Consider the following 12,748-nt stretch of genomic DNA (forward strand, 5'->3'; position numbering starts at 1 on the left):
TAACTCTTTGTGTTACTATCAAGGCTGTCTGAACCCTAAGACAGTCATCTAGTAAGATTTACTCTCCTTCCCATAAAGTCAGCATGAGAGGAAAATAGCTGAAATGTGTAGTTTACACAGCATCCCTCACCCTACTAACAATGGTGCTCATGACCATCTTTTATATGATGAATTCACAACAAGCACACATTATACTGATGATTTTGGACAGGGAGCAAAAGTTTAGTTGCAGATTAGTGTCACTACTAATCAGCATTCGAAAAGCGAAATATACATATATGTACCTACATGTAGGGATGTATATATTATTTCTTCTTCCTACTAGTATTATTGGATAAATGAGTGACTAATTTCCTATTGCTGAATGTAATTATATTGAAGAATAAACATTTATTATTAAAAATTCCACATCCCAAACAACATTTCTATCATGTTTGCCATGATATGAAAGTCCCAACTCTTTCAGGAAATCAATTAAAAACCTTTCATTAAATTTAAAGTTTTAGTTTCCCTGTGAAGATGTGAAATAATTGTCGTGAGTCAGCCTGAGAATTACTCTTCAGAGGAAGAGGAGACTGAACAAGCCCTCACTCCCTCTGAAAAGATAACACCGTAACAGCAAGACGGGGCCTCTGAGCCAGAGGATCGGCCGGCTGAAACAAGAGAACAGGGAAGAGAAAGCCTTTCACCTTCAGGGTCTCCTCCACCAGTGGAGAGAAGGAGAGTAAAAGGCAGAATGGCATTGCAGCAAAGGAGAAAGTCAGCCCGGCTTTTGGACAAAAGACGTAAGTTGGCGCAGGAGGAATCAGAGTCTGAAACCGACAGTTGAGCTGAAACACCTGGAGAGTCACGAAGGCAATATAAGCAAGACTGACCGTTAAGTGCCTCGTGGGAGCAAATGTTATTGCATGCTGACTGTCTCTTATCTTGAGAAGCTTCATTTAGGAGTCCGGTTTGCCGTGGTGTTGAACTTGGAAGAAAGCCGTGCCTGCAGCCAAGACCTTAAAGGTGAGGAACTTGTATCTGTCTGTGATCTTGTTCCTGTATTGTGTTAAAGAGCTGCCGGCCCCTCCCGGCAAGAGTAAAATACGCGTCAGGCCCTGCTTCCTCCAGCATTGATAAGTTGCTGTGTGGGAAGCAGAGACTCAGACCTGCCTGTACGCAACAATAATATTAATACCCATAAAGAAAAGAAATTCTGTAAAAGCTATTGCAAAGCTTTTAAGATACTGGTGATTATTTTACTTGATTCTGTTGAGTTAGTATGTGACCTCTTTTCTCACATCCTTTAAAACTTTTTTGAGTGTGCTGAAGAAGCAGTTTGATTTTAATAAATGTGTTCAGAGGGACAGCTGAGAGGCAAACCTCCCCCCCATTTATGAAGTTTTCATGAGGTCAGACTAAATAATCTGATTTCTGTGATGTCCAGCTTCCTAATTCTTTTTGATTATTAGCAAATGAATTGCCTTGTCCACACAGTTGTTAATAATAGTTACAACATGATGATAGCACAGTGTCAAGTTACTGATACCTGAGAATGCCACTGGATATGTTGCCATGGTATGGATGTGGTGAATAAAATCCTTCTTTTTGAGATGAATTTCTTTCACCTCTTAACTCTGATAAGCCAAACTCCATCCTGTGGTGATGTAAAAAACATTCAAGCCAACACCCTCCAATATGTCATTTAGCATCCAGGGACTCTCTTTATTAGACTTTGGTAATATGGGAGAGAGGCTGAACTTCTTACAGTTGCTTTGCTTATTGTCCAGGAATAGTGAGATATTTTCTACAGCTTTAACATAAGGAATTGTATGTTATATATATCGTATTATATATATATATATATATATATATACATACATAGAGAGAGAGAGAGAGAGAGAGAGAGAGAGAGAGAGAGAGAGAGAGAGAGAGAGAGAGAGAGAGAGTTTTGAATTATCTGTTTTATGACGATAGCCTGTGAATAGCTATATATTTACTGCAGTTGTTTTCTATGGAGCCGCCCTGGTTTATAGGTCTTTATATAACAAAGTGATGCATATTATTTGTGTCAATTATACAGGAAAGTTAATGCTTGAAAATCCATTTGATGGTTTTCCAATCTGTGTTCTTCTGATGAAGATACGTTTCAAAACAAGACAATATACTGGATTCTTGTCTTGTTTATGATGGGTTCTTTTTGAATATGTATTTAGCACATATGTAGTTATGGTTTTCAACATATATAAGGTTGAAAAGGGCAAATGTTGACAAACCACAGCATTAAATTGAACCTTTCTGGCATTGAATTTGGGTTTCCCTGGGAAAGGGACATCTGAGAAAGTAGATTGCTTACATAAAAAAGAGGACAAGAAAGTATTTAATAAACATTAGGAAGTCAGCTGAAGTCCGGGCAAAGAGCCAGCCTCAGAGATAAAGAATTGTTTACCTTCAGAGTACAGGAAAAAAATGTAGTCACTTTACACTCAGCTATGAAGGGGGGAATTTTCAGCTTTTGTGGTTTCTTAAGCATTTTCTTGCTTTTTAAGTTTAATATAAGTAAAAATACTGCATTTTAATAATGATTGTTTATCTTTGTTTATCTTTGTGGTTAGCTAACTTTGAAGAAGAAAGTTTGAAAGTTGAGAACTTATTTTGAGATTGCATATTGTTATCTATGTTTATATATCATCTCCTATGTTATCTATTTATCTGACAAGAGATCAAGGTTAAGGATAAATGCTTGTGAAGAGAAATTTTGTCTGATTCATATATTTTGTCTGATTCATATATTTTATGCCTTTTGATGCTTGAGAAAGTTTCAATATTCTCATAACAATATTTTACTGTTATAACAATTGGACTATGGAAGGATATAAATAGGGGTTGGATACTCTTTGGCAGACATGATCCGTGATGTCTGTGAGTTTTCTGATGTGGCATAATGGGGTATGTAACTTTGATTTTTTAAATACTGTATTTTTAATTGCTGTATTCAGATCTGTTATGTTCTATTAAAAATGTGTTAGATTTTTCTCATGTAATCTAACTTTCATATATTTCACATATACTATTGTGTTTTATACTTTTACACTAATAATTCTGAAGCATTAAAAATAAAAAGAATTCTAACACAATTCAAAGTTGTATCATTACTTGAGGTGGCAAGTTAAGCAAGATAATGTATCTTTTAGTGAGATACAAAATCTATAACCATTGCCACTAAACATAGTAATTGATCTGCTTCATACTTGTGTACTGATAATCGTCATTTTTATTGATATCACTGTCCCAAGAATGTTCTTTAAAGGGTGACATATCCTGTCCAGTATAATTATATAGTGTGGCGCTTCTTAGGTCATTAACACATGGCTTCTTTGTCCCTCCATTCTCCCAGGAATGTAGTGAATTGGCGAGGTCTACACGCAAGGGCTTCGCCCAAGCATGTGTTGACCCCCTCCCCCTTTCACTACATCCCCGGGAGAACCCCTTCCTCTGTTATCGCAACTTAAATGTCAAGCGTGCAACAGAGGACGGAGTTCACCTGTGCGTGCTTGGTGCCTGGGTTGAGTCCCCTCAGGGAGACTTCCAGGCCCCAACAGCAGCAGCGTTGGCTCCTTTCTCCGCTGAAGCTACTGCCCGGCCCTGGCAGGGGCAGCAACACTGACAGTGGCACCTTTTTCTCCCCCCTCTCCCCCCCCCCGTGGCTGGAAGCGTGCAGTGGTGGCTCCCTGGCCACTGCTGCTCTGCACTCCCCAGCCAGAGCCTCCACTTGCCTCCGGCTTCCCCTCACCTCCACCTGGGGAGGGCAGGGAGGGGGAGCGGCCATGCATTTAATTTTTTGAATTTGGTTCGACAAAACGTGCAACAATACAGGAACAAGGTAAGTTGGATCGAACCATGCGCTAATGGCCTTACTACTTTTTTCATTCAGTTCTGCACAGTGTTCCTCTTTGGTAATATTTGAGTAGATGGAATGTCTAAGCCATAGGTACCCAACTGTCCAGGAACAGGTTTAGATATTTACTGGTTATCATTCAGACAAAGAATCTCCAGTTATGAGTGCTCATGTGCAATCATGAAAATTGCCTTTCCACAATAAGGCAGGCTTTACAGCTCTTGTACACAGCTAAGTCCCTGTGCTTATTAAAAATACCAAAGCTGGGCCTGTACTTGTGTGTCAAACCATCATATGTCCTGTCTAATCATGTTTTCACTCCCCCCCCCCAACTAGCACGGAAGCTTCTGCTGAATCAGAAAGACTGCAAACATTTGGTATTCTAGAAGAAATCACTGGGATTTCAGCCTATATTTTCTGATACACCAATATACTTCTTTTTCAAGTTCTTCTGAAAGGGGCACTTTATTTTTTACTCCCTTTTTAGAGAATTCATTACTCCATTTTTAGAGAATCCACGTTAGAGTCATTTCATCTCTTGAAAATTGTGTGGAGGAAGGCAGAAGCTCCTCCTCCCCCACAATGTGGTTCCCAGCAGAATTGGGCCCTCACATTTTTAGAAGTTTAAAACAGGTTCTAAAATCATGCCCCTCCCCATGGTGAACTCATGGACATGGTATCATCTAGTTTGGCCAAAAAGAATTGTGATGAAATGGAAAGGGAAATTTAAACATTTTCTTCCTGCTTAATGTCTTTAATACACGGTATATGCAAAACACAGGAAGTTATTTGCAGCTGTCTAACAGAATACAGTTTTTCTAAAAAAGGAATTAGTATAGAGATGTTGTCTATCATTATAAAACCTCACTCTTTTCCCTTCCCCCATTTGCAGTTCAACAGATGCGCTTCTGAAGGGGAAGAAAAAAAAAAGAACACTACTGTTTAATTACTGCTCTCAACCACAGATGGTGTCTGCAGCTTTCTATATGAATCAAAATAAGAATATATATCAATTGTACTGTCTGCTCAGCGTCTACTGAAGTGAACCCTCAAAGGACCCAGTTTGTAAGCTTTGACTGAATATGCTCAGTGGTTCAAAACTGAAATAAAATAGAGTTCTTCCCTTCTCTTTAATTCTCCTGGGAAGCCTGGTTAATTAAAGCTGTTTATTACAACGTGATCAAAAAGTCAGAATTCTATGTGTCCTACATGTAGCTACTACAATATTCTCTGTCATTGAGCCTCATGAGGCCTTGAAAACACTGACTTGTTAATGCAGTCATCAAAGAGCTAGGCTAACTCACTCTTTAGTTAAAGCTGTTTGTTCCAAGGTGCAATGCAAAAATGCTCTAGGCTTTCCAAAGCTACAGTGGTTCTTCCATCCCCTCCCGCCTCTCCTCCTGTCTTTACTTTAAAGCCTCCTTGCCATAGTTAATTTAACATTGAAATCAACTTAATTATTTCATAATGAAATTGGTGTGAAGGATGCAAATTTCATATTTATCATGGCACATTAATTGATGCAGTGGAGTGTCCTCTAGGAGCAGCTGCAGCTAGCTTACATATGAATAATGTACATGATAGGCTTTTGTGGGAACAAGAGTATGAGCAGTGTTTTTGAAGTATTTTATACTTTTAAAGCAAGTCATCTAAAATTTTCTCTTAATTTGTCACACTTCCCCCCCCCCATTTTAACCAGTGACCCTCCTGCTTTGACAATGAAACATTATGATCCGTTTATGCAGCTAGTTTTATCTACAAGCATATCAGGTGATCAGCTGACCTAAAGAAGTCACCCATAAGCCAATCAGGTGATCTGTAACTACAGGATGTGAGTGCGGCCAGAGGGCAGGGTTGAATAAGAGGTATAAAAAGGGGGATTTCTGGGTGTAAGAAAACTGTATAAGATCCGAAAGCGTTCCAGTCAGAGGGGGATGGAGATACCAGGGCTCTTTAGGGCTCCTATTCTTAGGCCCATACCCATAACTGCCTAGAAAGGGCAGTTATGGGTATCTTCTGAGGAAGAAGATATTGAGGAAAAGATTCACACTTACTTTATAGACATTCTCAAAAATAAGCTGGAAGATATAATAAAATACTACAAATAAATATATGAATCATTACATGTGATACCAAAACCTAACTGTGCATAACCTTGCCCACATTTTAACAGCTGTATCTGAGGCAGGGTGTTAGGGAGAGGAAGTGCTCCGGCTGAAGCATGGATTTTTAATATTGTGACTCTAGTATAATCAGGCTATGAATTGTACCATTAGCATTATTATTTTTTCCATCACAAGACAATAATACTTTTGTGCCTAGCTTAACCATGAATAACGTACTGATTAATGGAATCATTTCTTATGTATGCTTATTGTTATCTATATAAGCAGCAAAATAATTGTTGTCGGATAAATATGGGTAGAGATAGAACAGCATAACTTCTGGAGTTTGTTCTACTGAACAGTTCATTTAAAAAAAAAACTAGGTAATCTTATTCTTATCCCTCCCCCATCAAAATGAATTAATGCTGACACTTTTTGTTATTAGATGCTTATGTCAGAGATTGTGTTGTATCATCGCATTCATAATTACTTAATTGATAGTAGATGTTCACACATAACTACAAACGTTTGGATATGAATCTTGGTACAAACCATGGTTTCCCAGGCAGCTCAAGTTGAGGGGTGTGTGTGTTACATCTAAAACCTTCTATTGAGGTGATTGGGTCTCATCAGGCACACCTGTGCTCACTGTTAAGAACTTGGGTGTGATCCTTGATGCCTCCTTATCAATGGAGGCTCAGGTCACAGCCATGGCCAGGGCAGCTTTTTTCTATCTCTGCCAGGCCCGGCAGTTGATGCCCTACCTCTCCCGCCCTGACCTAGCTACAGTGATCCATGTGACGGTCACCTCCAAGCTAGATTACTGTAACTCGCTCTATGTAGGTCTGCCCTTGAGACTGATCCAGAAGCTCCAGCTGATACTAAATGCCACAGCAAGGGTCCTTACGGGGACCCGCTGAGGGCCCATATTCAGCCAGTGCTCCGCCAACTGCACTGGTTCCAGGTGGAGCACTGGATCAGGTTCAAGGTTCTAGTTTTGACTTTTAATTCTTTACGTGGTCTGGGACCTTCATACCTGTGGGACCACCTCTCCTGATACACCCCCAAGAGAGCTTTACATTTCATTAATAGCAATCTATTAGTGGTCCCTGACCCAAAGAGTGTCCAGCTGTCCTCAACTACAGCCAGGGCCTTCTCAGCCTTGGCCCTGGCCTGGTGGAATTCTCTTTCAAGTGAGACCAAAGCCCTGTGGGATTTCAATGACTTCTGCAGGGTCTGCAAAACAGATATCCTGCCAGGCCTATAGTTGAGGAGAGCAATGGTTCCATCCCTGCCCCCTCCTATCTTTATTAGATCTTTTTAAACTACCTGAGGGGTCCTAGCTGTGCTGCCGGGCTGATGACAGCATGGGCTTGAATGGTGCACCATTAGTTACACTGAATTGTTCAAATTTGTTGTGATTTTAATGATTTTAGATACTTTTATTGTATGCTTATGTTATATATACTGATGTGAGCTGCCCTTAGCCCAGCTTTGGCCAGGGAGGGTTGGATAGAAATTAAATGAATTAACAACAACAACAACAATAATCTTTGCCCCATGCTAAAACCTGAGTGGTCCCTAACACCTTTAGTGACACAGTTAAACATAGCCCCTGCTCTCAAGTTATCTCTGTCCAGTGTATGTATGCCAAATATGCCATTATGCCTACTATCAGTAATGCCTACTGTTCCCCTTCTCTGACTGAGGTCAGGTTCATAGGCTCATATGTGACACCCCTTGTAGCTGAGCTTTCCATGCCACTCTCCTTTGCTTCAGCTCCTTCTCGCACCCAGAAATCTTGTTTGCTTTTTCTTTTGCTTACCATTCTCCTGGACAACCATCTCATTTCTTACGAGTTCAACTTGATATACAACCTGATACAACACATAGTTAAATTGTGGAACTCCCTGCCCCAAAATGTGGTGATGGCTGCCAACTTGGAAGGCTTTAAGAGGGGAGTGGACATGTTCATGGAGCATAGGACTATCCATGGCTACTAGTCAAAATGAATACTAGTCATGATGCATACCTATTCTCTACAGTATCAGAGGAGCATATTAGGTGCTGTGATACACAGGCAGAATGCTGCTGCAATCGTCTTGTTTGTGGGCTTCCTAGAGGCACCTGGTTGGCCACTGTGAGAACAGACTGCTGAATTTGATGTGCCTTGGTCTGATCCAGCATGGCTTTTCTTATGTTGTTATGTTCTGATATACCCCCTCTAATATAGTCATCATAATATCCTGGTTTGCCTCCCATTCTATCACCTCCAGTCTGTGACAATCCATTTCTAATAGGACTCACAGCCAACCAGCATAATCTCAGGAGTCAGGACAGCAGCTACTCATGATCCCCTTCACCCAGTTCAAAACTGACCATTGTGATTGCTGATTCATGTGATCTAAATCTGAATGTTTTCTATACATTCATTTTATCTTTAATTTTACACAATTCTTAAATATTGTTATAGTAATAGTGGAAGAAAAAGTTTATTTCCCAAGACTTACTTATATACATAACCAGCCCCCAATCTAGAACCACAAACTCACCCCTCCCCATCTGAAAGAGAACTGTAAAACTACATCTGCACTCCAGGAGGTAAGGTTAGAAGACTCCAGCCATTTTATCAACAAGAACTAATTACTGAGTAGAAACTGATGAAAGAAATATTCAATCTATTCATTCAGCATCAGCTTTCCCTGGATTTTGCCTGCATAATGGTGAGGCATTTTACCAGATAATTCTTAAATGTCAATTGCTGCCATTTTACATTAAAGATAAAGCTTGCAAATGATGTCTTAATGCCTTTGTTGTTGACAGCTACCAAAAAAGCTGGGTGATTTAAACCACTTTAAATATCTCCCATAACCGTTTCCCTCCACAAAGGTAAATGGATTTAATTTCCCCATTGTCGGAATATCCTGACATTGCCCCAGTTGCATGGGATATTTCTTAATGATTTTGGCTTCCATTTAGTTATTTTTCTCCACAGTAACAAAATCAGCATGTGTGGAAGTACAAGATGTGAGGGGCAAACCATCTATTCAGTAACATTTAAAAACTGTAAACAACCTTAGAAGTGCTGAGAAATAAAAACTTAACATTATACATCATGTTTATTTCAATATAATGCCCAAAGCTCACAGTAAGAATAGGGTCTATGCAGGTAGGTTATAGTATAAAAGCATTCTAGGCACGAAAGTAAAACAAAGTGAAACCACAGTGCAGTAACTACAAGATAACGGTTCCCAGAGAATCGCAGACATAACACGGGGACATCTGTGATAAACAGTACACAGGATTTGCAGCATGAGAACAAAACCTTGACCAGCAGCTAGAACCTGGCCTTGACAGGAAGCCAGCCTCTGGCCTGCAATTGCCAAACTTACTCCACAGGCAGCAAAGACCTGACATTCTGCCCCCCTAGGGCCCCCCTCGCCTCCCTCAACCAGGTGAGGTTTGTCAGGATAGGCCGCATGGAACTGGCGAACCAGTCGGGGGGCTGCCACGTGGTGCTTAGCCACCCACTCGTCATGACCAGGACCCAAATGTTTCCAACAAACCAGATGATAGAGCACCCCCCTGTGGATATGGGAATCGAGGATCTTTGACACTTCAAAATGTTCTCCCCCCCCCACCAGCACTGGGATTTCGGGAGGGGCTTCGGGATGCCACTCCGGAGAGGATACATGTTTCTTTAAAAGGCGGAGATGGAAAACCGAATGAATTCCCCTCAGGGATTTCAGAAGACTGAGTTCCACCGTGACCTCGTTTATGAGCCATGAGATTGGGAAGGGTCCCACGTACTTTTCATTCAGTTTTTTGCACAGACGTAAGGAACGCAGGTTTTTTGTGGACAGACAGAACTGGTCCCCCACTTCAAAGTTCCAACCTGGGGAACGATGCTTATCTGCCTGTGCTTTGTACTTGTTTTTGGCACATTCAAGATTCTTCTGTAGCCAGGCCAGGTATCTTGTACTGTTTTCACCCATTCTGTCACCTCGGTGGACCCCTCCTCTCCCGAGAAATCCACGTTACCAAAGGGCCCGAATTCTTTACAATATACCACTTGAAGTGGGCTGAAACCTGTGGACTGATGTGTGGCATTGTTGTAGGCATACTCAGCAAAAGACAGTAAATCTACCCAATCATACTGGTGGTAATTTACATAGCAACGCAAATAACATTCTAACACAGAATTGACACATTCAGTTTGTCCATCGGTTTGGGGATATATGCACTAGATAAACCCTGTTCCACCCCCACCAGCTTGAGAAAGGCCTTCCAAAACTTAGCCACAAATTGGACCCCGTGGTCGGAGATCACCTTGTGCGGGAACGAGTGATATTTGAAAACATGTTACACAAACAATCTGGCCAACTTTTGGGCTGTGGGCAGCCCCGTGCAAGCAACCAAGTGCACCTGTTTGGAAAACAGATCTGTAACCACCCAAAGTACTGTTTTCCCCCGACTAGGGGAAGATCGGTTATAAAGTCCATGGCAATAACTTCCCAGGGGCCCAAGGGCGTTTCCAAACGTTTCAACAGTCCGGGTGGTTTTCCCATCACCCGTTTTGCAGTGGCACAAGTGGGACAGCTACGAATAAAAGAGTCCAAGTCCGTTCTCATTCCTGGCCACCAAAACTGCCGGCGAAGCAAATGCAAAGTTTTCACAAAACCAAAATGATGTGCTACTTTAGAACCATGGGCCCGATCCATTACCTCCCTCCGTAGGGATATAGGAATATATAGTTTAGTGTCCTTGAACCAGAAACCCTCCTTCAAAGTTGTCTTGTTTGGCAGGCTTGGGTTAAGGCAACCTTGAAAGGGTCCGGCAGCCCCTCTAAGGGAGGTGCTCCTTGAGCACCTTTGGGAGAAACCGGCAACTCCTCTCGGCAGGCGCCTGGCAGTTGATTCCTGGGAGGAGGGTGTTTTGCTGAGTCTGGTCCTCCATCTACGGCAGTGGATTGCCAAACTTGAGAGCGAGTCTGCATGGCCAGACTGGGCATAAACCCCCTCTGCTCTGGGGTGAAGAGAGAGTCAGTGGGGCGCTCCACCTTACTCTGGTACTGGGGAAGTCGAGACAATGCATCTGCCAACTGATTTTATTTGCCGGGGACATGTTTTAATACGAAACGGAACTTCGAGAAAAATTCTGCCCAACACACGTTTTGCAGTAAGCTTATGTGTCCCCTTTAAAGCCTCCAGGTTTTGTGATCTGTCCACACCTCAAAGGGAATCTCAGCCCCCTCTAGGAAATGTCTCCATACCGTCAAGGCATGCTTAACTGTGGCTGCCTCCTTTTCCCAAATGGGCCAGTTGAGCTCTGATTGGGAGAACTTTTTAGAAAAATACGCACAAGGGTGCAGCTGTCCTGCTTCCCCCCTCTGTAGAAGCGCCCCTCCCATAGCTACATCGGAAGCATCTACTTGAATCATGAAAGGTTTTTCACAATCAGGATGCTTGAGCACAGGTTCAGAAGTGAACAACTTTTTTAAGTCTCAAAGGCTCGTTGATAGTCTGGCGTCCATGCCAACTGGGAAGATGGCAGGGTAGCTGAACTTCCCTTCCCTTTCGTCTTTAACAGGTAGGTTATGGGCAACGCAATCTGCGCAAAATTGCTGAGAAACCCCCGGTAGAAATTTGCGAAACCAAGAAATTGTTGAAGTAGTTTGTGAGTAGAGGGCGGCTCCCACTCTACCACAGCTCGCACCCTTTCAGGATCCATTGCCAGTTCCTTATGTGAAATCACATACCCCAAGAAGGTCAATTTGTCTTGGTGAAAATCACACTTGGATACTTTTGCAAACAGTTGTTTTCTTGCAGGCGTTGCAAGACCTCCTTAACCAATTTTACGTGTTCTTCATACGTCTTAGAGTAAATCAAAATGTCATCAAGATACACAATCACCTCTTTGAATAGCAGATCATGTAGCACTTCGTTAGTCATCTGCATGAAGACACTAGGCGTGCCACTTAACCCGAAGGGCATCATCAGGTACTCAAACATCCCAAAACAGCTGGAAAAAGCTGTCAGCTGCTCATCACCTTCCCGGATTCGAACCCGGTAATAAGCCTCAACCAAATCCAGTTTAGTAAATATACGGCCCTCCTTTAGTTGGCTGAGCTGACCTGGAATCAGTGGAATGTGGTAGGCATTAGTCTGGGTGACCGCATTGAGTCTGCAGAAGTCTATGCATAAGTGCAGGTCACCCATCTTTTTTCGCACAAAAAAGGCTGGAGCGGAATAAGGAGCCGTGGAGGGCCGAATGAAACCATGGGCTAAATTCTTATCCAAAAAGTCCCGGAGGACCGACTTCTCTTTCGGACTCATGGGGTAAATCTTTCCCTTTGGTAGTTTGCCTTCCCCCACCAGTTCAATAGCACAGTCCATCTTACGATGGGGAGGCAGAACATCACACTCTTTCTCATCAAACACGTCTGTAAAGGCTGCGTACTCTTTAGGCAATTGGGGGGTATAAGGACTCCCCACCCCCAGCTGACACGCACTGGCTTTGACCGCCACTTCCCTGCAATGGTGGTCGCACTGTGGCTGAGTGAAAGCAATGGTGTTGGCTGCCCAATCTATGGTAGGACTGTGTCATTGTAACCAATTTGCTCCCAACACAACTGGATATCTAATGCCCGGAGCAATAGTGAAATGAAGTTGCTCCCAATGGGCCCCCACCCCCATGGCTACTCTGCCGGTGCGCTTCTCTATGAGAACCCCCCCCCTGAAAGTCACTGCCGCCCATCTGAGCA

The sequence above is a fragment of the Euleptes europaea genome, chromosome 16 (assembly GCF_029931775.1).
Source record: "Euleptes europaea isolate rEulEur1 chromosome 16, rEulEur1.hap1, whole genome shotgun sequence".
Taxonomy (NCBI): Eukaryota; Metazoa; Chordata; class Lepidosauria; order Squamata; family Sphaerodactylidae; genus Euleptes; species Euleptes europaea.